Raw genomic sequence first — 27361 nt, 5'->3', positions numbered from 1 at the left:
CCCACCTGCACTGTAATGCAGCCATGGGGCCCTGTAGGAGCCACTGCACCCACTCCTGGAAGCCCCCTTTCACCATCCCTCCTGAATCTATCTTGTGTTTCAGCACCTTATCAAGATTTTGTGATACATCACAGGGGTCAAGAAGACTGTGCTAAGACATATAGCTAGAGATAATGAAGCAGAAATAAGAACAAACAGAGTAACTATAAGGAAAAAAAAGTTTCCTAAAGCCTCCTAACAGTGAACTCTCAACAGACATAAAAGAGAAGCAGCTCGTTACTTACAGACATTTTCTTCAGTGTCTTCAAGCCTGACCATCAAAGGCATTATGCAGCAGACAGACACACAGCGCACTCACAGATTGCCAGACCTGGTTGTGATCAAAAGCTGTGAGGTCCCCTGACACTTCTGAAGATAACCCTGCAGGTAATCTGCTGCTTTAGCGACTTTAATAACTTTAGATATCTGGCACTTTGCTCCACCTTCTTTAACCGTACTAGTGCACCTGCTCAACTCTCTTCACAAGATCTCCTGTGAAGCTCCATTAAATTATTGCTTTCCACAAAGTTACCAAGGTATGAATAAAGATGTCCTGACTCCCATGCCTGCTCCCTCTCTGACTTATTCTCTCCTTTTAGGAAAGCTGCCTGACTGAAGATATCAGTTTAAATTATGGAGACCAAATCTGCTAAGCTTTCAAACAATATTTTATGAGTAGGCATCATCTTCCTCCCACTTGGAAAACACCGTCTTCGTTTTCCTCTTGCTTTTGTACCCCGATTGTTAAGGTTAGGGTATGCCCTAACAGAGACTTTTTTTAGACCAGGTGAAAAATTAGGTGTGTAAAGCCTACAAAGGATGAAGAAGCTCCATTGTAGGGTATGATGCTGAACTGGCACAGGACAGATTAAAGTCATAGTGGCCAAAGCTGGGCTCCTGGGGGCTGCTGTGGGTTATTCAGTTGGCAGGGATTTTCATGTGTATATTATGGCAGGAAAGCATCCTACAGGTGAAGTGGGGGGACAGAAGGTCTTTCCCATCCTTCTGTGAGTGTGAGGGGGTATTGGGGCTGGTGAGGTATGGAACGGAGAAGGGGGATGGACCCATTGGTCAGGAACATCAGGAGCTCCAAGCTGCTGGCCCTGCTCCCCAGCTCCCCAGCTAAATAAGGGGTCTGAGATGTTTAGGAAGGAAGGAAAGGAACATCTCAGAACAAAAGATGCTGCGAAATGTTCTCAGATGCCAAAGAAGCCCTTGAGGAAAAAAATTAAAATTAAAAAAAAGGGTTTGAGTCTGGTCTGAGTGATGAAGCAGCTTTTTCCATCTCTAATTTCTATGACTTCACACTTGTGTGTTGAAATCCAGACTCCACTGAAACTGATGATGAAACTCCCACTGAATTCCAGGAGCCAGGCTTTTATCTGCAGTGTCTAAGGAGAACTTTTGCTAATTCTAAAAGTCCTAAGTGCTATCTGAGGAATTTCCAGCTGCCATAAAAGCTATTGTTGTCTTCCTAGTACTGCAAGCACAATTCCATTTGAAAAGAGATCTGTACAAATATAAGTATTTGTGGAAGTATAAGGCTTCCTTTCTGTTTCTCATTGTCTTTAACAAGAGATATTTCCACTGATCAGTCTGAGAGTTAAAAACTAGTTATCTTACAGATGGATAACTAAACTTTAATGAGATCAAAGATTGGCTCTCCAAGTCTATTTGGTCTGTATGCCGCCTATCAGCTTTTTTTATACTGACAGTTCCTGCTACTCACAGCTGACAGCCTGAAGTGAAGCTCCCAGGCTCCACCCGTCTATAGCTACAAAGGGAATAAAGGAGATCTGCAGGGGATTTGGAGAAGCTAGTTTGTTCCACACAGATGTGCCCACTGCAACTACTATGAAATGTGGAAAGCAGAAGAATACTTTGAATACTCCTTCCCTCTCCATGCTAGACTCTCTCCTCAGCACCACTGTGGCACAGGTGTCCTTCTGGGTTTGGTTTCTTTCCCTGGCTGAAAAAAGGTCACACCACATCTTCCATGTTCCTGCAATTCTTTCATTTTTGGGAGCTAATGAGGGCAACACAACATATCATTTCCCCTTAGCTGCAGCAGTTTAACTTTTCATTTTAGGCATGAAATATTCATGAACATGGTAAGAAGGAACCCGTGTGAGTGCATCTCTGCAGTTTAGTGCCTCTCCCTTGATGATGGAAAGGAGAGTGAGAACCTTCTCAGGGGCAGGAGGGTACTAAATAATGCTCTTGCTTCTTGAATGCTGTCACCCACAGCACCTTCTCTGAAAAGGGTGAGAAACCCTCTTCCAGTTGTCGTGAGGGAGAATGGCTAACAACACTGCCTTGCACAGATCTGGTTTGTGTAGGCATTTTCTCACCTTTGGGTGAGGAAGGCAAAGCAATGTCCAGCCCGTGGATCCCAGGAGCACTCAGAGCATCAGTCACTTGGGCTTTCTGGGCTTTCTGATTTTCTTAGGACACATATCCTTCTCAGAGTGTTTCCCTTTTCACAATGGCAGCAGGCACAGGAGTATTTCCAGTCCCTCCTCTGATGCTGGAAATGCTTAAGCTTCCAGTTCTGGAAGGCCCCAGCTGTTGTGTGAACCAGCATCCGTCTCAAAAGGGAGGGCAGGCCTATGTTTCCTCATCTGCGCCCAGGTTTCCGCTTCCTCCCATGCCACTTGGATAGCCTTGGACATATGGTCAATCTCAGCTCCCAAGAAGCAGCAAACGCCTAAAGCAAATCAAAAAAGTTAGGTGTTCTGAGTCATCCTAGTTTGTAATTAAAGAGAACAAAAAATATCCGTGTAACAAGGGTGACAGGCTGCCACAGCACAGCACCACATGGTTGTTTTTGCTGTTGGCTTTATCCAGGAATCATCATTTGGCTGGACTCCTTTTCACATCATCTGTATGGCAATGTCACTTACTGTCCTTTCCCACTGTGGCAATTTGGATAATATCTGCTTAGTTTGATTCCTACAGAACACTGGTGGCTTTTGACATTGATTCTTTGCAAGACACTTTTCCAGGTTCTTTCATTTTTAATTCATTCTCTTCCTTGCCTGCCTTGAAGATTCCCATGTGGTTATAATTGCTTTTAGCAAATCCATGCTCCTTAAAAGAAGCATACAAGTCAGTACGCTGGCGCAGCCCACAACAGACAGATTGCAAAGTTGTGTTCAAGTTTGTTGAGGTTTCTTTCTTTACTGACAAAACTGGAAAAGGATATATGAAAAGAGCACAGTTAACTTCAGAAAATCCTGGTGACAATTGTTCCGTCCTGCAAATGCCAATTTAATGGCCATTTTGTTCATCTGATGTGTGAAATGGCGAGAAAAAATGGATTTGATCAGAACCATGTGCACAGCAATATGAATAACAGATTACATGAATATCATTAATAATCTTTCTATCAAAGGGAGATTTTTTCTTTAGTTTTCCATTTTATATGAATTACTATTATTGCCTGCTTTTTTCAGACATCAAGGCCTCCTAAAAAACCTTTAGATAAGGATTGAATTTAGCAACCATAAAACAAAGCAGATACCTGCTGATGTTGAGGTAGAAGAAACACTGTTGTGCAGAAAAGAATCTTGTATGGCAACCAGCCTTCCATCTACATTTCCCAAGATAAATAACTGTAAGACTACAGTTTTTGATATCTTTAAATTTATTCCTGGATCCCTCTTCCTTAGGTATTTAACATGAGACATATGAATTGATCAAAATGATACATACACACCAACCTCCCACATGTTATAAAATAATTAAACTAAAATGCATTAGATTTTCACGATGTAAATTAGTAATATGTCATAGTCTTGAATGAATTTATATCAATTTGAATGTGCTGCAAGTCTGGCCAAACAAGCAAAAATTCCCTGCTCTGGGGAAATTCCTTGGCATCAGCTCTATCCATATTCTAAGAATAAGCAATTAGTTGCTTGTGTTTAAAACAGCAAAGAAAAAATTCATGGAAGCAAATAGCTCTTCTCCACAAATGCCTACAGACTGAATATTCTGAGAGAGGATCTTTGAGATGTTAACAGTAAAATAGCATGAGACAGAAGAAATATTTTTGACCAGAAAAATCAGCAAGAAAACAACCAAAATGATCTCTTGCATGTAACAGAAAGCAGACATGCCAGCGAAGCTTTTTGCCATATAACAGATTGGTTTCTAGCAAGAAGGAAGAGCTGAAGAATGATAGTTTGTGTAAATAAGTCAAGAAAATAGAGACTAATAAATTAAATTGCATTAACACAAAGTATAAATAAATCCCATGTTTATATCTGGACACTGAAAAAAGTACTGACACTTAAATGAAAAAGTAAAAGTTTTTCCATTGCTATCAATACTACAGTACCTTAGCAGATTGCCTAGAAAATCATCCAAACAAGACAGCAAAGCCTGCCTGTGCTTACTGGAATCATATTTGCTGGAGAGAGCTAGGGTCACACTACTAAACAGAACTAAAGCTGCTATGGCGGGCTTAGTAGCCAAACAGCAGAGAATATGTTGGAAACGTATAGTATATTTGTCAGCTAGACTGTGGCTTTCTGAATACTTCCAAACTACAGACATGGAAAAAAGCTTCCAGGAAATAAGATCTCACTATACTTCCCAAAAAAACCAGACAAAATATGGAAAGTTATTTATGAAAAGCTTAGATTTCCCTCTTCTATACATTAGTGTTTGGACTCCATACCCATGAGAAGCCCCAAAGAATGTATGGCTTACAAGCTAATATGCCATCTTCGTATGCAATGAATTATGATATGGATAAGTTTTGCAAATCTCTGTACAGGAAAGTGTGCTGTGATGGAATCAAGGTTGTCTGGGAGAGCACTTGGCTTCCTTTCCTGTGAGATTGTCCCTTCCTTGTGATCCCCTACCTTGTTCACTACAAACTTGTCATATTCTGCAGCAAAGGAGCCAGGAACCCCAATGAATAAAAACTGTGTTCTTACCATATGATTCCATCTTAATCTCAGCATATGTGCGAGGGCCTGCTTAACCTCTTGATCTGGTTTAGCAGAAAGAGGAGGAAAGGAAGAGGACAAATGAAAAAAGGACACAACAAAATAATGAAATGAAATGAAATGAAATGAAATGAAAGAGAAAGGGAAAATTGGAACTTTAGCTAGAATTCCTAGTGTCTTCTTTAACAAGCATCTTAGGGAAGAAAGCAGCCACATGTCTGTGAGAATTTTGGTTTTTTCTTTCCTTGTTAAGCAATTTTTTTTTTTTTTTTTTTTTTAATTGGGATAGCTTCACAGTAGCTTGGTTTGTAGTGTGGACCCACAAGCAGTTTTCCCTGGCCTACCTGAAAGAATCATGAGCTGCAGTGCAGGATGAGAAGGTGTAGTGAGGTAATGAGTGCGGGGAAAGGAAGTAGAGAGTATGCGTACACTGGCTTTGCCATCAAAGTTGTTGTTCATGTAACTGTCTTGAGGAAATACGATATTCTAACTATACATTTCAGAGATCCTAAAAAATTTTCTGAAAAAGTTGAGTTTTGTGTTGTTGTTTTTAGTTCCATTCTCTTGGGGATTTCCAGAGCTACAAGTAAATCCACACACAACCTTCTGGAAAACTTGGAATCACCTATTCTAAACTACTCCCATTCTTGCTGTAATGAATAAAGCAGAGAAAAAATTGGTATTTCTGCTTTATAAGAAATGTAGGAGTTTTGTTATTAGCTTTAATTTATAATTGCAACAAATATATTTTTCAATTTCCTATGAAATGCAATTTTTTAAAAATGTTGTGATACTTATTTTATCAGCATGGCAAAATGTCATATCAGAAGTGCAAGAATTTTTGAAATCTTTACTAAAACCTGGGTTTAGGCAACACATGACAAACCTCAGTGGCATCTGTAATTTGTATAAACCTAATAAATCAGTTGTGCCATACATGACAAAGAGATACTTCATCAGCTTCAGTGAGGCTTCATATAAGAGTGGGAGCTACTTCACTGATTAAAGGAAAGACAAACACTGAGTTCTGTTCCCAGATATATTAACACGAATCTGGAATGATTCCAGTTAAAGTCAATCAAATTACTTTAGCTTCCCAAAGAAGTTGCACTGTGATGCAATTGATATCATCACTCAGTTTTCACTCATGCAGAACATAAGAATACTGTCCACAATCTGCAAGTCTCTTCTAAAAATCTATTCATACAAATCTATACACAAGTGGAAAAGATTTTTGAGGCTTGCATTTAATCATTTTGCTCTCAGAATTGTGAAGTTTTCCTGCACTGTATCATGGTCATGCTTTGCATACCAAGAGATATTAGTCATGGCCGTTAAAGTATCCTGTCATTTAAAAAAAAACAAAATTACAAAACCGTCATGACATTTGACAGGATTACCATTTGCAAGAAGAGAATTACACAAATGCAAGAAGCTGAAAGGATGATCGCTTTCTTTATTTCTTCATATTAACTTCATTGCATACTAATCTTCCTACGGTGATTCCAACACAGAGATTTATGTGGGGGAGACTTGTCAAAAGTGTTTTCTGTCTGCTCTTAATTGGCTTCTGTTGATGCCCATGAATTTAGACATTCGCTTTAATAGCAGACTTTGTCCAACATTAAGCATGTTTGAAAATTGCTTCTGCAAGTTACTAGTGAGTGGGAAGAATGTTTTCCTCAGGCTGAGCCCTTCTTTGGTTAAGTATTGTCTCAAAATAGATCCCACAGTGGGACAAATGTGTTTGTTGCTTAGATATGGTCTGCCAGATTTTCATGTGGAATATTTCAAGCCGAGGAGGGAGAATGACCTGTACCGTGCAAGTTCTTCATGGGCGTTTAACACCCACAGTTTGAAACTCTAGCTCTGTTTATTTTCTCAAATAAAAACCAAGTGCATGTTTCTGGGTCCTAGGTTTGGACCAGACCTCCCTGCCAGTGAGGCCTGGCAGGAATGACTGAATAAGCAACCGCTTCGGGTCATGCTAAAGTAACCCCGGGTTACTGGCTGGAGAAAGCAGCCAGAACTTGCAGTTGCTCCTGGGCTGGCTGACAACTGAAGCCTGTTGTTGCTAGCCCTTCACCTGACCTTCAGCTTGGCTTTTGGCTACTGACTTTGTTTTGGTCCCTGCATCCAGATCTTCATCCTAAACACTGACTTGGACCATGTGTGTCCTATTGCTTAAACAAAGGTCAAGTGTGGAGAGTAAATCTTAAGTCTTCACAGAGTGTTTCAGAATATGCCACCCCTGGTGAATTTACTTCAGGTGCTCCCTGGCATCTGGGTTAGCTGAGTGTGGATGTGAACAGCTACAGCAGAAAGCCATCCTCTCATTACTGCATCCAGATGTGCACACCTCTCATATGAGGTGCTAGGACTCATAAGGACATATCCTGTGACTCACAGCACTGTATGAAGTGGCACTACTCTGAGTTGTTTTCATTATGTGTTAGGAGAGACCCTGTTCCTTTCCAGATGCCTATGCTGAAGTGCTCACAGCCCACCAACTCACTAACATTTCCTTCCTATTTTTTATGCTCCATATTTCTGTCTAGGATTTTTATTCTAACAGATGGCAAGACACAGACTCTACAGACCTGTTCTAGCTGTTGACATTAATCCAGCTTTCATTTTGTAGCCCCAGAGCAGATTTCGTGACGTGAGGTGTACAGTAGAGCAACCTGGCATCCAGGGAAGGCAGCTTGGCTTTGTTAAGAAGATCACACAGATTACAAGTGGATACAGCAGGTTTTAATAACTACAGCATTTCCTCGTGCTGATTGTCAATATTGGAACAGAGTGCCAGGACTCTATCACCATGCTTACCGGGTAGCCTTTAAGAAGTTGCATGAGGGACATGCTTCAACCCAGATAAGGATGCACAAATCAGAAAGACCCTATCAAGCCAGAAATGGGTTGTTATTAAACATCTCCCTATAAACTGGCCTTTAAATGGCTAAAGGTTTGTGGTTTACAACAGTTTAATGCTGCCAATTGCAGGGATCGTAATGAAAGGTGAACTATTGCTGCGGTATTGGTACTGTTGAAGACTTCTAAAATTCCTGAAATCCTCAAACAGATCCAATATCGGGGCTTCCATCTAGTTTGTTGGGCTGGATGTGGTGAGGGAAGAGAAAAGAGACACTGTAGGCTAATAATCTCTTATTAGCCTATAATGCTAACATATTTTGAGGCTGAGGTGGCACTGGAAGAGCTGAACTTAGCTAAGGAGTAGGACCTCCGTAGGAGTATATCTGCCCATGTTTGTGGACCTCTTTTAAGCTTTGGTGACAGAGTACCTTGAAGACTGAGGAAATTTGTGTGTTACAAGAAAACACTAGAAGTTCATTCTCCAACACACTGCCTTGAAATTTCTGCTACAAAGGAAATTGCCCTGCGCCACTGTGCAGGCAGGGACTGAAATTTGGGCTAATAGGAACAGGATGCTAAGTGAGGTTGCAGGAGCCCTGTTCATTGCAAGCTGTTGTGGGATCTGTGCACTTTGCAAGTGCTTGGGGCTTAAAATGATCTCAGGTCAGCCAGTAGATTGAAGTTACACACTGGGCTTCCAATCCAAATTTCCTCTGAAAACTCAAGTGAGGTAAAAAAAAACCATATGGATCAATATACGTATGCTTGTGCATCCTGCAATTTCACTTGCAAGAATTGCTGGATTTCTATCATTAATGCCTGCATTGTGCTCCATTTGATACTCTAAACCACTTTTTACATATTTGAAAATGTGGTTTCTCTACTTAGAGGCTGTCCTGAATCACATCTGCTAGGACCAAAAGTGAAATAAAGAACATGGAGGTCCTGCCCTCAACTAAAGCTTTATGTGAAAAATCTCACTTTAGCTCAGGGAATATTTTACACTTGAATAAGTGATTTGTCAGTACTAGGCAAAAGCTGGACCAGTTAATGGCTCCATAGTAAGAGTAAAGACAGTGGTCTCTGGGTTGCTGTGTGGCTGGCTTTTCTCCATTGTCCTCTCCAGTCTGGTCTTCTTTCTTATCCTCACAGAGGTCGAAGAATCCCAGTTTGGGGTTGTCTTGACTGAAAGCTGTCTACTTCCCTCTGGTCCCAAAGCTGCTAATGACTGCTCCAGCTCTTCTTGTCTTTCCACTCCTAGCTGAGTTTTAGTAGCTCCTGTTTTTCAGAATGAAAACAGACTTGCTTCTTGGGGAAATGGTAAGCAATTAGTCCAGCTCATCATAGTATAGACAGGTTCTTAGGGAGCTACCAGATGAAAACACTGGTCAGGCTTACGGACACCAAGAATATCAGGTGCAACAGATTTGCACGGACGTACTGGGGCAACTCCAAGTGCAAGACAGTGCAGACAGACTATTAGGAACAGTTCTGAGAAAGTCTTGGATGAAGTTCAAATCACTGAAATGACTAATGCATTTCAGATTTGGCCAAGAAGCGGCATTAAGCCTTCATTTTCAACAGAAGGGCACCTACCATTAAACAACGTGTTCTTTCTGACACATCACTTTTTACCAACTTCACTGTTGCAGCAATTTAATCACTGGTTACTTTTACCACCAAGGCAAACTGTTATGTGAGGTTTGTGTGCAGATAGGATGATTCTTTTCGTATGTCCAAAATATGTTTGCTGCAGGCTGGGTTTGCTGCTAAGTAGATAAACCACATCTAAAGCACTAATGCTCTCATAAACTGCCTTGTGCTTTCTGATCATTTCTTTTAAACACAGCTTCTACTCAGCATCAAAAAACATTAGCACTTTTCAGAGAAACCAGATCCCTCAGCTTTGACACATGATTTAGCACCCTGATCATTACACAACACATGGTTTCAAAGTGTCTGTTGCAATTTTAAACATGTGTGATGCTACTTGAACGACACTGTCTTTTTCACAAACTGCCCTGGGGAGTTTATTGAACATATTTTCAGTCAGGTTTCCTGGCACTTTAAGTATAGTTTTCTCAAATAGCAGGGAACTTTGAAGCACTACTTGAAACAAAATAATGCAGCGTGGACTAAACAGGTGCAACTTTCATGGCCTGTATTCAGAGGTATTGTGAATTCACAAGTGTTTTGAGTTATTCCAAGTTAGTTTTGATCTGTCTTATCCCATTTTGGCATTTGGAGAGAGTCTGAAAACAAGTATAACACAAACGCCACGACTGCTGGAAAGCAACAAGAAGTTGCTTCCTGCCACTTTAATTTCCTCCTTTGGTATCCTGAGCCATTTATGGGAGGCAAACTCCTAGCAGAGACAGATCGAGCACTTCCGAGGTAGCACTTGCTTATATCAGTATGGAGTTTTTCATGGTCAAAGGAGTGGGTGAGAGAGTTTAGTTTGCAGTGGGATGCCCTCTTTGATCCAGCTCACCACAGGCCCACATAAGTGCTAGTAACAGCACTAGGGAGGGCTGTGGGAGTGAAAGACTGAGCCCACAGGACAGGATGAGACCACCGCTTTCAGCAGCAGATTAGATTTATACCAGATGCAAATGATCCTGGAGGTACGGCATTGAGTAATACCCACTGCTCACAGCCACTGAAAAACCAAATCAGCACAGGCTACGCTTATTGCTGAATCAACTCCTTTCTTACAGCTTCAAAAACACAAAGCTGTGCAGCCTGCCAGCAATAGAAAAGAGCAAATCGCAGATCAGAAACTGAAGCCTGTGAGAGGATGAAGGAACCAAAGCTCTCTGCTCTCCCCTGAGCATCACTGACTGCAGCGTACCAGGAAGAGGAGGCAGGATATTAGGGCTGATGGGAACAGAGCCACTTTGTTGATGGGCAAGTGTTGGCAAGGATTTCTCCTTGACAGCAGGTTTCTGTGCCGGCTATCTTGACTGCTCATCCCTCCCAGTGACAGGTTTTGTGGATCCACAGCACTGTACAACAACTCCCGTGCTGCAGGCAGCTGAGGCGACAGCCTCGCATCCCTGCTTCAGCCAGGGTGGCATGCACCTACCCCACAGCAATGGCCTGGCTGGGGCTATCTGAAAGCCAGCTGCATACTTCACAGCTGTGAACTGGGCTTTTCCAGCAAAAGCTGTGTTCTGTGAAGCCCCTTGATCATGTCAGCCTTGTGCGTTTCAGCCAGACAAAGGAAATGATGGAGCTTCTGCAAAAAATCCTTTTCCTGGGAGTGCATTCAGTTCCCACTGACTTCGGTAACAAAGTCTGTGCTAAGTAAGAGGCAGAATTTAGTCGTACCTATGCTAATTTGAGCAGGCACTATTTCCAGGGCTATTCCAAAATAAATGGGGTACCTGCCAAAATATCACCCTTTCACCTTCTGATTGCTCCCTGGTGTGCCCTTGTTTCAGGAGGAGGAGGTTAATAAGGAAAGAGCCCACTGCATTACCTTAACCAGCTGAAAGGGGGATATGGTGCCCTGGGGGCTAGCTCCAGTCATCCAAGTTTTCCTGCAGACACTAATACTAATTGGCCATGAAACTGAAAGACATACCTATCCTGAAATGTAGCTTAGTGAGATGAGCAAATCACCATGGGCTGCTTCAAACCCACTGTTCCAGATCTATAGACTGATGAAGAAAAACCTCTCCCCCTGAAGAACAAAAGCAAATCTCACCTCGTGGGTGAAAGGATGTAACAGTGTCATTGTCAGTGGTATTTTACTAGACTAAGAGTTCTCTGGTGTGAAGGCTCAGCTGGAAGACATACACTTGGTTTTTTGGAGACTAAAAAGATCAGGTTTAAAATCACACCAGAATCGAAAGTTGTAGAAAGCTGCGCAATTAATTAAATCCAAAATTCTCAAATATAGAAAAGACAGTTGTTAGTTTTCATACACAAGTATAATATGAAGGTCTAATCTCAACTGATTTTACCTTTTCTTAGGCAAGACATGTAGACCAGAGATCTGCCACTGTGAAACTTTGACAAAAATTGTATTTTGAGTCATGACAGTAAAGGCTACTGATCAAAATAAGCTCTGGCACTTTTGAAACATGGTTGCCTGACCCTTGGACACTCCTTGTCACTCTAAAACTTGCTATCGCACTCACACTGTTTTATTGTCTTCTGCTATTTGTCAATAAGGCACATATCACTATCACCAGCACGCACACAAGTTGACCTGGCATTTTGTTTCTCACGTGGGAGAGCTGTTTCATTGTAGGCAGTCATGGTGATATACAAGATGATATGGGGTTCATAAGATAGCAATCAAATCAATGAAATCATCATCTGGTTAAAGCAGAAAGCAAAACATATGTGAAATAAATTTTAAGCCAGCAGAAAGAAAATCCAGTGCTGTCATCACCCCAGTACTCTATCACCTGTACAGAAACAGTGCACGTGTGCTGGGTGTTCTTGCCACCCATCTCCTAAAATTGCGTGCATGCTGACCAGTCCTATCGTGCTATCACAAAGTAGAATTTATGCATGCTACAGCAACTGTGGCAAGAGTGCAAACCATCCTCGTCCAACGTGCTTTCAGAGAATGTGCAGAGAAAATAATCAAAGGCTTTGGAGGTTTTTGGATTGGATTTCTGAGCCAGCAAGGAGCCTTTGTTCACGAAGGAAATGTTCTTTGATATAAATAGCTTTATATCTCTGGAGTCTTCTTCCCACCTTCATAATCACTCCTCTGCTGTTGAGGACTGTTACTGTTCTATGGGGAATCCAACATCTGGGTAGTGGGGTTTAAATATGGGAGAACTACCACATAATACAGAAGCAGCTATTTTTATTGTGCTTTGGTGTCAGGTTTTTTTCACAAGGGGTGTCATAGGATGATTGTGAGGCTGGAATTTCCCCAGCTAATGTAAAAGCCCTGACTGAGTGAGGCGGAAGGGCCAGCAGAGCGAGCAGCACTGAGACACTGGTGTCTGCCTGGAACTGGAGCCAGCTCCAGCTCCTCCACTCCCTTCCAAGCTCCTGCTGTGCCTGGCCATGGGTCCACAATGATAACACCAGATCTGAGCCCTCCCAGATGATCCAGATAGAAACATTTGATCTAGATACAATGTGGACATGCAACCCTTATTCCAACACATGAACCAGAGCACATTACTTAAAAGTTGTTAATTTTATGCTTCCAAGGTAGCAATCACAGGAGATAACGACAACAATCAATGGTACTAGCAAAATGAGTTTATTCATTAACAAGGTTGATCAGTACTTTGCATCATGTTTTTGTGGTACCTCTTGATCTGGTAGGAAGAGCCCTTAAGATGGAGTTGCTGTATTGGTGAACCCTAGCCTCAAGCAAAGTACTGCAGTACCCAAGCTATAATAAACCCTCTGGACCCCAGTATGCCACGACTGCAGAGCAGAGACCTTCATTTTGCCCCTGCATGAAATCAGAAGAAGCCTGTCAGGGTTTATTAGCCTGCACAACATTGGAAAGTGGCTGAGCGGCCTTGGAAGTAGCATAGCTGACTTACATATTGTGAAGCCTGACTTAACAAATCCTGCTAAATTGGAATTAATGATGCATGGATCTGCTCTGGGGTTTCTGCACCCATGGCATAGCTAATTTATAGTCTAGATAAACCATCCATAGATAAAGACCGATGAGGTCAGAAGTACCCCGTTCAAATATCTGCTATCTCTACCTTCCTATTCATCAGTTTCTTGATATTTCCTCTCCCTTCCCCAGTCTCCTGCATTTCTAGTGCAGGCATGCACAGCACACAATGCAATGTCTTTGGCATACTGGAGAAAGAGGTTGAGTGGGAAAAGACAGCCGGGCAGCACATGCTTCCTCTCCAGCCACATGTCTTCCCTGAGAAAAAGGAAAGGATTACTTTGGTACATGCTGTGTTGGCTCTGTCTACACTCTTCTGGGAGACGAGATCAAACCTACAGGCCAGATTCTGCCTGCAAGCCTTTAGCTAGGCTTCCCTGCTCTACATGTTAGAGCAGTACTGAAAAGCAAAAGCTTACTAAATAAAGATTTGGGTTTTGTCTAAAGAAAGGGAATACAAGAAGAGAAAGGAAACAAATCCCTCTGCATCCTACAGGTTGATTTTGCACTGGCAGCTATGAGGGCTTTTTCCTCTACAGTTCTGCCCCGGGAGTGGCAACTTCCAGCCAGACCTTATGTTCTTATATTACCTCAGAGCACACTCTCATTGCTACATGGCACGATGCAGCACCATGCAAAGAGATGAGCGACAACACCAGAAACGAGATAACCAGCACAGTGCAGCACTGCACTGAGCAGCTTCTCCCAGCATGGCTCATTTGCTTGGGTCCCGTGCCATACCGATGTGGTGACGCTGTTTCTGTTCCTGGAGCAACCTCATCGAGTGCCAGCCCAGACATCTGGCACCGAATCTCATCACACAGACTTGTGTTAACTGTGAAATTTATGAATGGTAATTACCAGTCCACATTTCTAATTCCCTTTACTATTTATGTGTCCACTAAAAACTAGGGAGGGTTAACCATAGGCCCCCATGGAACGGCTGAAGTTGGAGTCATGTCTCTGAACCTGGAATTTGATGCACACAGTGAAGGTTCTTGTCTGTTAATGTCTCTCATATTTCCTCTTCACCGCTTCTTCCTTCCCCTGGCTGTGCTGGCTAGATCTTCTCATATAGGCACAAAGCCACCTGCAAGAGGTACCAATGTCATTTGTTCATGGAGTTTGCGAGGCTGACTGTTTGGTCTGCTTCTAGATGCAGCAGCACCAGCAACCAATATGATCACTGAAAACCTATACCAGCCTGGTCTATCTCAGCAGCTCCTATTTCCTATTTCTGGGGTTTTAATAGCACGCATTGATTTTACCAAGGCAGATTCTTTTCTCCGCAACACCCACTGAAAATGTGTTTGTGCCCAGTGGGATGCTCAGCACCGTTATGGCACGAAACACATCCCTAGGGGGTTTTGGCAGCAGTAAAGGCCTGAAAGTTGAAGGAATATACTTACAACATCACCTGTGCAAGACCCTCACTGGTTTACTACCTCTCTGAGGAACCCACCGACCGCACAACAAGCCCAGATGAAGCAGCAGCCTTGAGGTGGACTCTATCACCAAAGCTTTCTTTCCCGTTGACGGTAACACGACTCATGTGTCCTTGAACCTGAGGGAAAACAAGCTGTGAAAACCTCTGAGAAATTCAGAAGCGGTGGCAGTGTTTCGCGGCATTGAATGCCAGCGCAGCAAACTCATCTCTGTAAAATGTTCCAACTTCACAATACTTCAGCTACACACTACTAGAAAGCATCTAATATTAAGCCATACATCACCAGAGGCAGGCTTCTCATTCCTTTGCTGCAAAGGCAAAAGTAGGTAACTCGCATGTGATTTATAGGGAAAACTCTAACTAGATGAGTGCAACACATACCCTGTGCCAGCGGCAGTAAATCCAAGCCCTCTGTGCTCTCAAGGGAATGTTTCATGCAGTAGCCTGAAAAATATGTGCAATGCCTTTGAAAATCCTGCGGTTGAGGGTTGGTAGAAAATTTCTCACCATCGTCCTATGTGGCTACCTGCCTGTGCTGAGAGACTACTACAACAGCAGCAACTGGAAAAATTGCCTGGTATCAGGCCTTATATCAGACTCCCCAGATCACTTTTGCATATAGTCAGAAGGTTAAAAAGTTTATCTATGTTTATAAAGTCTGTCTTACCAGGGGAAAAAAAAAAGAGAGAGATTATTATATCTAGCCTTGAAAAGGACACTTTAATTGCAGGACTGAAGTGTTTAAAATCGTTATTCCAGGAGTTTGGAAGTAAAACGAATTCTTCCCCAGCAGGGTCCTGAGAATGCGGGACCGAGGCAAAGTGGCTGGAGCAGGCAGTGAAATGTACTCAGGAAGAAGAGGAATTCAACTGCTTGTCATCAATTGTAAGTTGTTTCCACTTTTATTTATGGAAATGGGTTTAAAAAACTGTTCAGCCCTGAATAGGAAAAGGAGCTCATCCCTTGCCATCTAAATAACCCCCACAAAGGGCAGAGGGAAACATGCGAGGCGAATGACTTTTCCGAAGTCAAGCTATGGGATAGCAGAAGAGCTAAGGGGAAAGCAGATCCCCGTGGCGCAGCGCTGAGCATCCTGATGCAGGATGTGTCTCCACCACCTCCAGCAGCCGGGCTGCAGCAGGGCAAGTCATCCTCGGGATGGGGAGGCAGCAGGGCAGCTGCCTCCCACCCTCCCCAAAGGAAAGGTCTGGCCCTGCTGGGTTCAGAGGCTGCTGCCTCCGCTTCTGCTCCAGCAGCGAGAGTTTATTTTTCCCTCTGCTCAGAACAGACTGTTTCAGGTACAGTCTCCTGGGAAGATAAAATAGACGCCAATCTTTAAAGTAATGGCATTTGCCCCCACCCAGAGCAATATAACCACCACCGCAGAGGGAAAGGAAAAATTAAACCACTCTCAGAAATCTGGGAGATGGCAGGTGTTAGCCTCTTTAATAGGAGTAATAAAAATAATGACTTCTATTAATATTAGGTATCCGATTTCCAGTGTTGAACAAGAAAAGTGCAATATCTGCCATTTTAAATTACTCTGTCATGTTTTCATTCCTTCCTTTCCCCCTGGGATTTCAAAAATCTTGACGAAATGTGTGTGCACTCTTCAAATATTTCCTGAGGCCAGTGGGGTCCATATGTTGTTAGGAACAAGTTTTTCACTCTGTGGGTCATTCCTGATGACATTTAGATTTTCTGATTGGTATATATTGGCAGCACAGAGCTAGAAGATGATGGGGATTTCCCCTTGCAAATATAATGAAGTATTTTATATAGTTTAAGGGCAGCGCAAAAGTAATACAGCATTTTACAAAGATAAAGCAGAACACTTCAGTGTTTGCATTTTGATTACAGCCATGGCTCCTAAATTAGAGTGTCATTGTTAAGGTAAGAATGATATTTTATTTAAACTGCTGCTGAACATATGGTGTTATTTATGCCTCAGACATCCACAGCAGAAAGAATTCTCTAAGTCTAATTTATGCTGTTAGCAAGTAGCCAGCAAAAAGATGAGACCTCACTGTTTTTACTAGCTAAGAGTGCTGTTTTAGATTAAAATAGTTAAGGGATGTATTTTTTTGAAGGAAAAAAATTCTACACGGATTTGTACAGAAACCATGACTAATGTAAGTGTAGATCTGTATCCTTCCTCTGCTGTCAGACCTTGCCCATGACACCATCTCTGGTTCTCCTCAGCTACCCATTGTACATCATATCCTGTGACCTTCCCTGCTATCAGTAGTTTTTGATGAAAGTATTATTTGAACAGGTTGCGGCCGGTTATGTGTGACAGGGGATGGACGTGTCTGTATTCATCTGTGCATGTGCTCAGAATCATTTGCTTTTTTGCTTATATGGAAGATGAAACAGAGCTGAAGTTGAATTTCAGGTCAACTTTTCTCCTAAGTAGTGGCAAATGGTGTAGGAGGTTTTGTGAGTCGGTGCACTCTGGAGATTTTTCTTTTTTTTTTTAGAAAACCAGGAAAAGAGAGAGTACTTTAGGAAAAGGCTTATTTTTTATAAACAACTTAAATATATTTCAGTTCTGAGTCCTCTCTCCCTTCCTCACCTTCCCAGTACCGAGGGAGGACTTGAGCCCATATGAATCACCTTAATGCACTTCTTAACTCAGCTTTGTAGTTGGCCTTTAGAGCTACAAAATCTTACTTCATTCAAAGCTTGATCCACCTAATCGTTTCCACCAGAAAATAGATTTATTTTGTTTAAGTGTTAGCACTTGCTCATATTAGAGAGCTAGATAGGGATCTGCAATACAACTGACTATGCTAAAAAAAACTTGATGCAAAGTTGTGATATTAATCATGCAAAGGGAGATGCTAAGGATGTGAACAGGTGGGAATGGACATAAGAATTTTACTTCTCAGCCAGAACTTCTAAGGTTTATCGGATTTACATTTTTTTGTACTTTACTTATGTAGAAAACTTATATATGTATATACTGGGAAAAAAAGTTTTAATTTAGGTTGTCCACTATACCATTCCATTTGCATTATGCAGTGGCCACACCCTGTAGCAGATACAGGCACTGTGCCGAGGGGTGTCCATAAAATGCTGTGCCAGCACAGCCCTGCGGGCTGGGGAAGAGGGACGGGCAGGAGAGGCAGCGAAACGGAGCTCCCTGAGCTGGCCCTGCCGTGAAAGGCATCCATGAAACCGCACCTCCTGTGGGGCACATAACAGATCAAGGGCTGGATTTGGTGCTGCCCTCGTGCTCCCAGACCCCCAGCTTCAGCCCTAACTTCTAGAGCAAGGGCTTCTAGCCCTTTCCCACTTGCAGGCTCACTGGCGGCTGTCCCCCTGCCCATGCACGGCCCCACCAGGGGCTCAGGGAAGCGCCAGGCTTGCAGCAGGGCACTGCCACCTCCATCCTCGGCCAGCACAGAGAAAGGTCAGTGGGGACCAGCCAAAATGATCAGCGGGACAGAGTAGCTCAAGGTTTCTAAAGTATGTTTTGTCAAGAGAGCCTGTTCATAAAAAACAGGCATAGTGTTTCTGCCTGTTGTTTAAAAGAAAACGCACGTGTTATTGCCACTTATTTCAGCTAATCTTTGCAAGGGCTTAAGTTTCATGTTCAAAGACATTAAGCACATGTTTACATACAATTCAGCACCGTTATTAAGAATTTTCAACAGGATACTAGCAAAAGTCAATAAATCTGGAAAGCAGCCGTTTGACAAGTCCTACAACTTGCAGTAAGGACATCCAGTAATAACACAAAAAGGGGCTGTGATGCTTTCAAAGGCAATGTACAGTAACACCAGACTGCATCAGTAGGTAGTGTTATTACTCCAACACCCACGTGGGCCAGCACGCTGTCTCCTTCTCACAGCATCCAGAGATAAGGACTTTATTTCTCAAATTACACTGTTGAATGAAGTGACTTTGGGCTAAATTCTCCAGTCCATTTCTTAGCAGGCTCCCAGCTCCATCAGAGGTGGTTTCACTGGGGTACCAGAACCAGGACTTGACATTCCATCAGGTCTGAGAATGAATCCAGATCCCACCTTCCTGCTCCTTTTTTACGTTCATTTTTTTTTCCTGTTTGTTCCCCTATCCTCGTAATTCTTCTCTGAAGCATTCTAAAAGAGTCTTTTTATTTCTTTAGCAATCATTTGTTCCAAATTCTAATGCATAGGATATGCTTTTTAAGTTATTTATCCTCAAATTCTGCGTGTACAGAGCAAGTGTGAGACTCAGATATGTGCCTGTGCACGAAGTAGGTGTACGCCTGCAGACTCGGGCAGGGGGAGTCTCCAAACTGTTATTTCTCACACTGTGGTCCATGTGAAATGGCCAAATTTAATCAGAATCTGCAGTTTTATTTATGCCAAGGTCACTATCTTTTAAAATGCTTGATTATTTTAAACTCTAGCATGTGACTATATTTTTTGATCTCAGACTGATGTAAAGCCCAAATAACTTCACTGAATGAGACATTGATGTCAATCTGGGATAGGTCAGATCTGTCTCTGACAAACCTCCTCGGCTCTAGAGGTGAATAATGGTTTAATTCTGTCATGAGATGATGGTTCCTCTATTTGTTTCCCTTGCTTAGAAGAGTGGGGATGAATCCAGGGCTTTTTTCTGACAGCGAAGGCCTGATAGCGCTAAAGCCATTTGCAAACAGCCCCTGACTTCCAGCCTACAAAACCCGAGCTATTCCCGTCCTAAACTTCTCCCTGGAAGATTCTGCCAATCATGACAAATAGTGTGAAATTTGTGGTGAATTTGTGATGTGGAGAAAAGTCCACTAGGGACTAATTTGACACCATCAGATGCAATTTTCCTTTATTACCCTAAGGCAAGATTTAAACTAGTTTCCAGGGGTGAGAGGTTACTCCATTAACCCAGGGCCCTTGCCCCAGCAGGCTGCCACCTAGACAGTCTGGAGCATCGTTAAGTGGATGTATTTCTCCTGTTTCCTCAGTCTTTTCTGGGGTTTTCATTTTAGGGTGGCACTTTTATTCTTAGTCTTCAGATGGACACCTCTTTTCATACTTGGACCAATCTCTACCAAAGCCTTTTCTGTAGCCTTTTTTTGCAGGAGAAAACTAAGATTTAGGCTCAGTCGTTCCAACAGATCTGGTTAACCCTGTGTTGTCTGGAGTGGAGAGTCAGGGCTGAGGAGGGCAGGAACCCTGGGTGAATCTCAGATAATACAGGAAAGCAGAGATGAGTGGGGTACGTGGAGCAGAAAGTCAGCTCAGGTCCTGCCTGCCATCCCAAACCAGAGCCGCCTCTGCACACACCTACCCCATGAGTACAAGGGCACCCGGGAGGCGACGAGAGCTTTTGCACCGGGCCAGGCTTCAGCTGAGCACCTGCCTTCGTGTGACCTTGTGCCTGAGGCACCACATCCCCTGGTGTCCTGGGTCAGCCTGAGGCTCGCCAAGCAGGCTCCCTGCAGCACCAGCCCAGGCCCGGCAGGGCTTCCTAGCTTGGGGTTCATCCTCAACCAAAGCAGCTACTTTGCTTCTGGATCCCAGCAGATGCTGGAAGTGGTACAGCCCTATTCTCATGAAATTACTTCTGAGTTATAAATCTTTAACATAGTGTTTGCTCATGTCTCTCTCTAACCACGGCACAGTTACCCTGCTATCCACATAAACTGCACACCACTAACAAATAACTGTGCAGATGTTAATGCTGACCAGCACCAGGTGAGATTGCAGAATCATGTCTAATACCCATTTTATACTCATTCAGGATCCAGTTCCACCAAAGTCCACCATAAAAAGTCAATGCCACAAGTAAGAATGGCATTTGCAAAAGAGCTCAGATTGCATATGCTTTTTTTTTCCTTCTGTTTCTTCAGGGTTTTTTCCTTCTTCCTTCAACTTCAAGAAAGTTGAGTTTAGTTTAGTTCCGTGTCCTTGTGCTTCTCCCTTTCACACAGGCACTGACTGCCAGGGGACATGTTGCTTAATTGAGATTTTGCAAAGGACAGGAGAGCTCCTCAGTGTTTTCAGTGATGGTTCAGAAAAGCAAGGACAAAAAAAGAGAACTTTCCTCTTTAAGCCTGAGCATGAAACAGGCTCTTCTTAGGGTGCTGTGTGTAAGTGGTTTAGCTGAACCAGGGACTTCTGGTGCAGCAGAGGCATAACCACCCTGAATCTGCAAATATTGCAGTGTTTGTCTTTGGCAATAATTTGCAAAAGGCACTACAGAGGCAGGAACAAGAATCCCCAGGAGGGCAGATGCAACATAATCTGCCCCAGTGCAACATTCTCCATGGTTTTAATAGCTGGCGTAAATCCCAAATGGTGAAGTACTTCTGCCTCTTTTAAAATGCGTTTTTTAATTGTTAAGAAGAGCTGTTAAGTGAATTAAAATGAGCTAGTTTTAAGAAATGAAATAAAAATATTTATATAGGGCCTTGGATGGGTTTGACTTCACCTCTTTAAATAAATTAAACTGATGATTATTGCAAAATAATCTGCATGAAGACTGGTTATAAATTTAAAGTTAATTAGTTATCCCTAAATGGGTTTATACATATGTGGACATTCTTGTCCTGAGGCAGACAACTGGAAAGACTCTGCAGGCTGGATCACCTGAGAGTATAAATCTGGGCCACAGTACTTCTGAAGGCAGCATTGCATTTCTAACATTAACTAGCATCTCATGGGGCTAATGCTACTCAGTGTCCTTCAAGAACTGCCCAGCACCCCCGATTTTTGCTACATGCCCTCTGCCTTTTTCCACTTCCAAGGCCCTGTGGGAGGTAGGCCCCATTGCCATGTAAGAGTGTTTGCAACACACTCCTCCAGGAGGAAGAAGACAGGCTTGGAGGCATCTGCTTTCAAGATCAACAATTGCTTTGGGAAAAAAAAAAAAAAACAAGACAAAACAGGAAAAGCCATTTAAACTGAATTACTGGCACTACTATTTTCACCTCTCCACAACCTAGCCATGACTTACAGACCATCCTGAGTTAAGAGTTCATAATTCCAGCTGAACTTAATGGGAGTATTTACACAAGAATTATGTTGCAATAGCTAATAGACTTGGTGTGGGCAAATCTGTTTTGCTGTGTCTGTACTGATTTTGGTCCAAGGAATGTTCCTACTGCTGCAGTTCCACCAATAGGTAGGAATAATTGTAACACTGTTGTGAATGGTCACTGTTAATTCAACAACCATATCATCTAATCGTGGTCCAGGGCAGACTGCAATGTTTGCAATCCATGCTGGTGGCTGCTGCTGGCTTGTCCACACCAGATCTCCCATCATCAGTACCACAACAGAAGTTCTACTGGGGGGCAACTTGTAAGGAAGATGTGATTTTCGTCAGGTCCTCTCTGTCTCCGCTTTGTTCATGGACACAATAACAGTAATGATATTTCTCAAGGTTACTATGAAGACTAACAAGTAAATGCTTATAAAGTGCTTTGAAGATGAAAAGTGTGAAATATTCTATTTAGTTATAAAAGTATAGATGAGGCAAAGGCAGCAGCCAACCATCTAATTTAAAGAAAATGTCCTTTTATAATGTTCTAGTGATGCTGGTTTTTGAATGTGACAAAGGGCAATCAATCTGTACATAAACAATGACACCAGGAGATGCACTTCCTCTTCATGAACTTTGGAAAACCTGATCCATCTCATTTAATAATGAAAAGAAAAATAAGGAAAGGAGAGAAAGAAAGAGAGAGACAGAGAAGTAAAATATGTTCTTTGAGCCAATGTGAGGTGTAGGGCAATGTTTCATATTAACCCCAGCTTCCTCTTCATCCAGCTATTTCTTTGAAAAACACAGTCATAGTTCATCCACTGGTCCTATGGCCCATGTTATTCCTCAGGGAGGCTCAATGTTATGGTTAGAAAGAGCTTAAGGAAAAATATTGCTGAGGGATTTAACCAGATTTTTCAATCTAGCAGCTTTGTAAGAAAAGGGGATGCATTGAAGCTAAAGTTTCTTATGGAAGTCATGGGGTTTTTATTAATACTATCAGGAAAGTTTGGAGAATTTCCATCCAGGACCAGACAGAAACCATTGGATTGCATTGGGTTGAGTTCAGTTGGGTTGGGTTAGGTAGGGTAGGGTAGGGCACCTTCTGAGGATATGGAGAGCTGGAAATCAAACCCCTGTCCCTCCTGGCTCCAAAAAAGAATACCAACGTGGCTCTCCCCTGCCATAATCAGTGATTTCTGATCAATTACTTCCTTTTTCCCAAATCAGCTAGGACTTTTCCAGCAGGGAGACTGTCATAGAGGAAGGGAGATCCTCCAGCCTGCAGTGACAGGGATGGTCAGCTGTTGTGCAGAAACCTGGTCACCCATCCCTGGTGCCAGTCAGACAGGCAATGAGAGCAACCTGAGCAACGTGCTACTCTCGAGCTCAGAAGCTGGGAAGAGCATTGATGGTAAGCTGCAGATGATGGGCTGGAAAAGCCTGTGTCCACATGACGAACACTGTTAGGTAAGATGTCCCATTCAATTTCTTGTTGCAGGGTCCATAGCAAATGTAACGGCAAAGAGGGACGAGAGCACGGTTTTCCCACAGAACAGACAAGCGCCCTCATCACCCTAGGAGGCACAGGCATAAGAGGGGAAGGGAGCAGTGCTTTCCAGGGGCTTCTTCAAAATGCCTCAGACCTGTGTGAAACAAAGCCAACAAGAATAATTTTAGAAGTCAGAAATATCAATGAACTAGGATTTAATTTCTCATACTCTACCAGTTGCCTGACCTTCCCTCTATACGTTCCTTTGTCTATACACAACAGTGCAGAAGGGAAGTTATTTCATCTAACTTCAGGCATTTACATATTTTAGGACACAGATCAACTCAGCTCTTTTAGACATCTATCACAAGACAAATAAATCAGTTATAAAATACCTGTGTCTTTCCACTGACTACAAAAGCAGCCTAGATGATAAGTTCATATGCAGATATGTGGTCAGATCAATTCTAACCCCATGACCCCCACATCCTTCCCATTTCCCCCACAAAAAAAATATGGATCCCCTCACAACACAAGGCTCAGCACAAGCAGGGCTCTGCTTGCAGAGTCACACCAGGTTGTGTTCATTGATGAGTGAAACCAGGTTGAAATTCAACTGCTAGCTCTGGCCTCCCACTCATTATCTCTGCTGGGTGTTTAGATCTCAGGGAATTTGTGGAGTTTCTGGGTTTCCAGATACCAGATAGTCTTTTCTGTGAGGCAGTGGGTGTAATTCCTTCAATGATTGTGGAGGAATCTCTAGAAGGGAACCTCATGAGCATTGCTCTCTCTCTCTCCTCTAAGGGAAGAAATTGAATTCATGGTTTTCTGACAAATGCTTGTTTTCTGCTGTTGTCAGAAAGCCAGGAGACATTTAGCAGCTGTAACAGTGGAAGCTAAATAAAAGGAGAAATATTCCAGTCTGCTGCTACACTGGATACGTACTCAAAGTGAGGTTAAAGAGAGGTAGCTCTGCTCCAGGAGAGACTGTCACCCAGAATAATTTTTGAAATGGCACAACCCTCCCTCCCCTCCCACCTCGATACAGGTTTAGTTCTTAAAAACACAGTCCAGTGACCACTGCAAAGCAAGTATAGTTGCATTTTCAAACCACAAATCAATGTTAAAAGTGGACTCACTTTTTTAAATAGAATATGTCCACAGCCTTCATCCAAGATACTAGTGTGTAATTGATGGGATGTTATATCTGATTCAGAGTTATGTTTCTAATATGAAGTTATCGTGTAATAGACTTAGTGTGTCACCAGATACTGAAGTCATACTAAGCCCTGTAGAAAATTATCTTCAATACAAGCAATACCTCCATTTCTTTGGGATGTGAAACTCTTTCACTTTCTTTTCCGCTTTTGTTTCCTACGGCTCTGTTTCCTTCAAAGCTAAAACTGGTATTTGCTGGTTTCAAGGGCTATTTATTGCTGTGACAGTGACACATCACTCCAAGTAATGCCTCTTAAGTACTATTAGCACATATCTGATCTGAAAATGTACAAACACATTCGAACAAAAATACTGTATTAATAGACAGGCCTAAAATAAATAAACAGAAAACAAACAGAACTTTTTAAAAGAAGGAACTGCAGTTGAAATACTCTAAAGATAAATAAACTTTTAGATTTGACTCCCTCTAGAGTATTTTTAAGGAAAAGCTTGATACAGGAGATTCCTTTTTTGTTGCAGAAACTCTCTCACGGCAGTCCCACCGAAATGTACTTCTCTCCAAATGCAATAATCCCTCTGTGCCCAGCAGCCTCTCTCCAGCAGAGCTCTCTGCCTGGTGCCCGTCACAGCCAGGCCCCTGCAGGGCTCAGACCAGAGTGCCTCCGTGCCTCACTGACACCAGAAAACAAAGGAAGATCTTCTTTTTTAGTAAGCGGTGAAAGAGCCGTAATAGTGCATGCCTACATTTTCCAGAAAGGGGACCAAATTCTGCCTGTCTTCGTCAACTAAAGGCAGCAGGAGGGCTCTCATTTGGTCTGTAGTGACGAGTCAGAACAGAGTGGACCCATGTCTGTAGGGACCTGTTGTAGTACAGGACCTTCATCCACTTTGAGCCTTGGGGATTCAAACAAACTCAACACCGTGTTGCAACATCTGCAGATCCCAAAGGTCTATTTCTTTCTAAAAGGAGGATCAGTTACCTATTTCAAAATGAGCAGTGCCAGTGTAGTTACCGAGGTCTTCCTTTCAGTTAAACTCCCTCAGTCCCGTTGTGCACGACACAACAAGAAACACTGAAGTTCAGCCATGCTCGGTATCCACTAATGCTCCCACTACCCCTCACTCTGGGAGAGCCACAGAGGATTACAAGTAGTAGTGAGATATTGAACAGAAGAAAAGGTAGCACAGAAAAAGCAACTGAGTTTTCAAGAAAGAGCCCAGTGGAAACAAGACATGGAGTCTTCCAAAGCATTTATACCTATGTTTCTCATGAAAAACAAACAGAACATCAAATACATTCCATAAGTTTCATATGTAATAATGAAGAGGGAATAAAGGACATGCACAATTTTTCTTCTCTCTTTGCCAGGCAGTAAGATGGAAAGATACCTAGAGAAAAAAAATGTGTAAATAAACTGTAGCTGCCTGGATCTGAAAACAGAAAAATTGGATTTCTTACTAACTACCTCCATCACTTCCCAGTATGTGATGGATTCTCAGTTACTAGTTTTCTAAAGCCAGAAAAGAAAGGGAAAAGACCCCAAAACCTAGCATCTTTTTAGCTGCAGAAATGTGTAGATAAATTCAATCTAACTACAACATATGTACTACACTGCAGTCCCTCCAGGAATAAATTTGGATCACTATGCCGTAGACTCCAAAGGGTCAACATGACATATTGCATCATATCCCCCCACATAAAAAAGAATTCACTAACAAACATCACTTCCAAAAGTGCTCCTTTATTCCCCTTTCACATTATAGTTTCTTATGAAATACTTTAGTGGATGACTTTGGTGCTTTGCCACATTTCTCTCAATCTATTTATAAATGTTTGGTTGGAAAGAAAGTAAACATTACAGGACAAACACTTTATAAACTTTTGCTATTTTCATATAATACTCGAACTGGAATTGGTTTTGCTTAAAAAAAAAAAAATCCTGGAGTGCTGTGCAGAATGACACAAAATCTCCCATACTTGTTAAAATGCAAAAAGGAAAAAATCAAAAAGCATAAACCAAATGATTTATGTCTCATCTGAGAACACAGAAATTATGTCTTTTATGAGGAAAAAAAAAAGGCCTGCCAGGTAGACTCCATCCTGCGGAGTATGTAGCTGGTAACGGCCTTCAGGGCAATCACTGCTGTCTGATTGTACCTCGAATTGACTAACATGCCACCAGAAGAGCGGCAGCAACGTTGAGTGTGTGATTCCCCCCCGCCCCAATAATGGATTAAACAAATGTTTCACACCTTGAGGCTCGGCTGCATTTGGAAAAGCACAACTGGTCTCTCACAGGCAGAAAAGCCCTGGCTAACGTGCATGCTGCTGCAGCGATGGCTGCTAATGCACCCTTCCCACCCCACAAACCCAGTGATTTGCTGCTTGTTTATTTAAATGACACTGTTGTTTGAAATGATGGGGGCTTCTTATCCTCTTGAGTCATGCATTCTCTGTCTGGGATCCTCTGTTTAGGCACTTTTAGCACCTCATTAATTACTAACTGCAACAAAGTCATGCTGTTTTGCAACTCTATTGCCTTTGTTAAGAAATCTCAATCCTGTGTTAGAATGTGAAAGGGGACTGTTATCTACCATATGCCCTGCTTGACTCCATATTACAAAATTAGCTTTCTAGTGCCTGAAATACATATAAATGTGCTCTTTATATCCATACCCCATGGTTAAACAGCCTGGCTTCCGTTAAATAGCCTGCCAGTAACAATTGTAGAAGCTACTGTTGCAGATAAAAAACACTCTTAACTTCACAAGTTATAAATAAA

Source organism: Gymnogyps californianus, chromosome 3 (genome assembly GCF_018139145.2).
Source record: "Gymnogyps californianus isolate 813 chromosome 3, ASM1813914v2, whole genome shotgun sequence".
In the NCBI taxonomy this organism is placed as follows: domain Eukaryota; kingdom Metazoa; phylum Chordata; class Aves; order Accipitriformes; family Cathartidae; genus Gymnogyps; species Gymnogyps californianus.
Note: the sequence above shows the minus strand (reverse complement) of the source record.